Below are 4166 nucleotides of genomic sequence, written 5' to 3'. Positions count from 1 at the left end.
GGTATATGGGCTGTTGCTCTACCACTTAGCAACACCAGCCAGGGCTTGATGGAAACCTCTTTAAGCAGCGCATGACTGTGCTTTATGAGTGCCCTGGGAGGTCCAAACCAGTGCCTGAACTCCAGGTGGAAGGAGAGTACTGCGAGTGCGGAGCAAGGGCTCCTGGAGAAGGTGGCATCTAAGCTAAAACTTGAAAGTTGAGCCTAATTTGGCCACAAGGTGATGGAGGAAGGATCCCAAGCAGGCGGAGGATGGTGTGTGTGTGTGTGTGTGTGTGTGTGTGTGTGTGTGCTGGAAGTGACGGTTGGGGGTTGGAAGGAATTGCCAGTTGTCTTTCAAGCCAGAGCCTCTGCCTCTTGGTACCTTCACCCCTCCCCACCCCCAACACTGCACTCAGTAGAAGCTCAATCCATGTTTCTGTTGATTATCAGAGTGGGATGATGTGTGTGCCAGGATAAGAAGGCAGAGCGCCAGAGCAAATGCTTCAGGAAGTAAATAAAGCGTGGAAGCCTGGTGACGTTCAGGGAACAGGAGCTTCGGTGTGGTTGAAATGTGCGTTTGTGGGGGACAGGACTGAGAGCTGATCACCACATCTCCAGGTTATACAATGACCTGGGCTGTTATGCCAGTGAGATCTGGAGCCACCCAGGTCTGTGTGAGAGACATGCAATGCCTTCTGCAGGATGGGCAGAGAGCTATGGGTAGATCCAGGTGGCAGGACTCCTGGCACCAGGCTGGGTGGGAAGCTACAGTGAGATAGGAAGGACTGGCCACCCCAAGCCCCCATTCAGGCTGTGGCCTCTCCACTCCCATGCCACCTACCAGCCACCCGCTCGCTCAGGGCAAAGGTGAGGAGGAGTCCTGAGGCACAGGGATAGACAATGGGTTTCAGAAACCCAAGACAATACCCCAATTCTGTTTCACCCTGGACAAGGCCTCTCCCATGGCCTGAGGCTTTGGAGAAGCCACAAGGGGAGCATGGCTGGGCCTCCCCAGAGGAACAACATCCACTCTATGTATAATCTGCACCCCAATTCTCCCAACTCGACACCAGCCTGTGATGCAGGCTCCCAGCAATGCACTTACTGGCCCAGGGTCACACAGCTTGTGAGTAACAGGGAAAATCCAGATTCACATCCGAGACTGTCCATGCTCTTTGCCTCGCTTTCCCTGGGCCCCTGTGATGGCAAAACTTGGTGTTTCCACATTAGATGGCTACTCTTTTTTTTTTTATTGATTTTTTTACAGAGAGGAAGGGAGAGAGAGTTAGAAACATCGATGAGAGAGAAACATCCATCAGCTGCCTCCTGCCCACCCCCTACTAGGGATGTGCCCGCAACCAAGGTACATGCCCTTGACCAGAATCGAACCTGGGACCCTTCAGTCTGCAGGCCGATGCTCTATCCACTGAGCCAAACCAGTTAGGGCTGGATGGCTACTATTTTACTGAGACACCATCCCCGCCCCCCAGCTTTGCTTCTACAGCCCCCTTCTCGGTCATAGGCCCTTGGGTCCCTGGCTGATCCTCTTTTGAGGACCAATGTTGGGGCGCTAGCACACCCCCAGCAGCAGGTGCAGTCGATGATGACTTCCTAGCAGAAGCCGTGTCCTGAGGCCGGTGGGAGGTCTCCAGCCGTCACAGAGCTTTGCTCCCGTCGGCCTCACCCCCTTTTCTTTCAATTAACCCTGCAAATAACCGTTCCTTTTGTCATGGCTCCTAATGGACTGTGAGCAACACGTGGCAGGTGCTGAGACTGTCCTTCTTCAGCCTTGCTTGGGGTCTTTCCTGTGCCAGGTCTCTGCACTATCTCAGGGAGGAGTCATAACCAGAAAACGCCTACTGTGCACTTTGACCAGTGACCCTCCTGGAGAGGGCCACCGAGAGCAGCCGAGAAAGTACTAGGGAGGGAGGAGATGTTCCCAGCTTACAAGAACCGGCTTATCCTCAGAAGCAGGTGGTAGATAAACTAGAGATAGAGCCGGGGCTGGGGCCCAAAGGTAGCTTTTAGGAAGTTCAGACCTGGACACATGAGACAGGCATCAGAGAGAGGCTCCCGAGGCAACCGGGGTGGAGCAGGCTTGGCCTGGAGCCCACAGGGGCACAGCCCAAGTGGTCCTGGAAAGACGAGAGGATTGGCCATAGCAGGGAGCAGGAATGATTTGTGAGACCAGGGATTGAACTGCCCAGCCTAGAGGAGAGAAGGTGGGGTGTAGGGATGGCTGTGAAATCTTGATTGAAGAAGAGGGCAGGAATGTTCTCATGCACAGAGGGCCACAGGTAGCAGGGCTAGGGAGGCACACGGAGGCTGTTTACCAGGACACCTCCACCCCCACCCCAGGGTGAACGGTGCAAGGTGATGCAGCACCTGAAGCGCCCTTCTTGGGTGGCTAGCTTGCCCTGAGACCATAGGGAGAGGTGGAAAGGGGTCCCACACGGAGCAGGAGGGCGGGCATCTTGCTCACAGCTCTGAGAATGCAGGGCCCAGAATCTGACTGCAGGGTTCCTGACTGCTCCCCACGTTGACACTGCCTCTCCAGTTGGGCCCACCCATTTTGTCTCATACCCCCCTCAGCGCCTTGGAAGGTGCTCCATAGGTGCTTAAACGACCCCTACAAGACCCTCTCCTTGCCTTCCTCTTTTGCCTCAGCTCTCACCATTCCTGCCTCGATTCAACCGTGTTCAGATCCTCACCTGGCCCTGCATTGTCTAAAACCTCTAGGGCAGCGGTTCTCAACCTGTGGGTTGTGACCCCTTTGGGGGTTGAACGACCCTTTCACAGGGGTCGCCTAAGACCATCGGAAAACACATATATAATTACATATTGTTTTTGGGATTAATCACTATGCTTTAATTATGTCCAATTTGTAACAATGAAAATATACATCCTGCATATCAGATATTTATATTACGATTCATAACAGTAGCAAAATTACAGTTATGAAGTAGCAACAAAAATAATTTTATGGTTGGGGGTCACCACAACATGAGGAACTGTATTAAAGGGTCGCGGCATTAGGAAGGTTGAGAACCACTGCTCTAGGGGGTGGCCATGCTCCTGCTTCCTCTTGACATACTTTCCCTGCCTCCCTTTCCCCACTTGATTGGTTAAGTCTTGCTTATCTTTCAAGTCAGCCTAAGACTGAACTTCCTTCGTGAGCTCTCGTCACAGACTAACTCAGGCTGCCTGCTAAGTGTCCTATACACCCACAGCACATATCACAGTGCATTTCTCTCTCCTGATAACCTGCCCAGACCCCCACCAGACTATCAGTTCCATTGGGACAGAGTCTGTCTATATGACTGTCTGTATGCACCTCTTCAGCCTCGAGTTGATACCCAACAAAAATGTGTTGAAAGAATGGATGGATGGATGGATGGATGGATGGATGGGTGGGTGGGTGGATGGGATGCCCATATGAAAATTTATAAAGTCCACATCGGAGAGTCTCCTTCCAGCATGTTCTGGAGCTGGTCCCTGGTTCTTCAGCTAGGACAGATGAGGGCCATTGATCAGGTAACAAGGCAAAGAAGTGAATAGGGAGGGGGGAGTGCTTCCGGATAGGAACGAGGTGACCTGACTGCCACAGGAATCTGTGGCGACAGCAGCCATGGGGGCGCACCTGGCCAGGCCTGGGTGATTCCTCAGGGGAGCCAGACCCCCTGCGAATGCCCACCTTCCCACCCATGGCTTCCTCGGGTGCAAGGAGTGCAAGATGGTGGCCACACAGCAGCAGATGAACGATGCACAGCTGGCGGTTCAGCAGCGAGACTACTGCGCCCACTACCTTATCCTGCTGCTCAAATGCAAGCACGACAGCTTCCCCCACTTCCTGGCCTGCAGCACGACTGGGACTTCCGCAAGCACCTGGACTAGGTGATGCTCAAGTGGAAGAAGCAGCGGGAGCAGAGGGAGGTGGATCTGGCCAGAAACCAGGGGCCCAGCCAGGTGGCCATGTTGTGGGGCCCGCCCACCACCCTTGAACAGTGGAGAAATAGAAGCCTCAGGCCCTTAGGCCCCTCCCCCAAAGAAGAGAAGTGAATAGGTTTTCCCCCCGCCATCAAGACTGAGAAGAGGAGATAGGGAGTAACCCTTCCCGAGCTGGCCCTGCCCATCTGCCCTGGCTGCTGGAGCTATGCAGGGATCCAGCCAATGCTCTGATGCTGG

At 53.9% G+C, this 4166-nt stretch overlaps 1 pseudogene; it reads left to right on the top strand.

Annotated features, from left to right (window-relative positions):
* The first annotated feature begins 3555 nt into the window (after window positions 1-3555).
* On the top strand, window positions 3556-4040 carry LOC102418371 (annotated as a pseudogene).
* The last annotated feature ends 126 nt before the right edge of the window (window positions 4041-4166 follow it).

Source organism: Myotis lucifugus, unplaced genomic scaffold (assembly GCF_000147115.1).
Source record: "Myotis lucifugus unplaced genomic scaffold, Myoluc2.0 scaffold_157, whole genome shotgun sequence".
Taxonomy (NCBI): domain Eukaryota; kingdom Metazoa; phylum Chordata; class Mammalia; order Chiroptera; family Vespertilionidae; genus Myotis; species Myotis lucifugus.
Note: the sequence above shows the minus strand (reverse complement) of the source record. Positions and strands in the feature narration are given on the sequence as shown.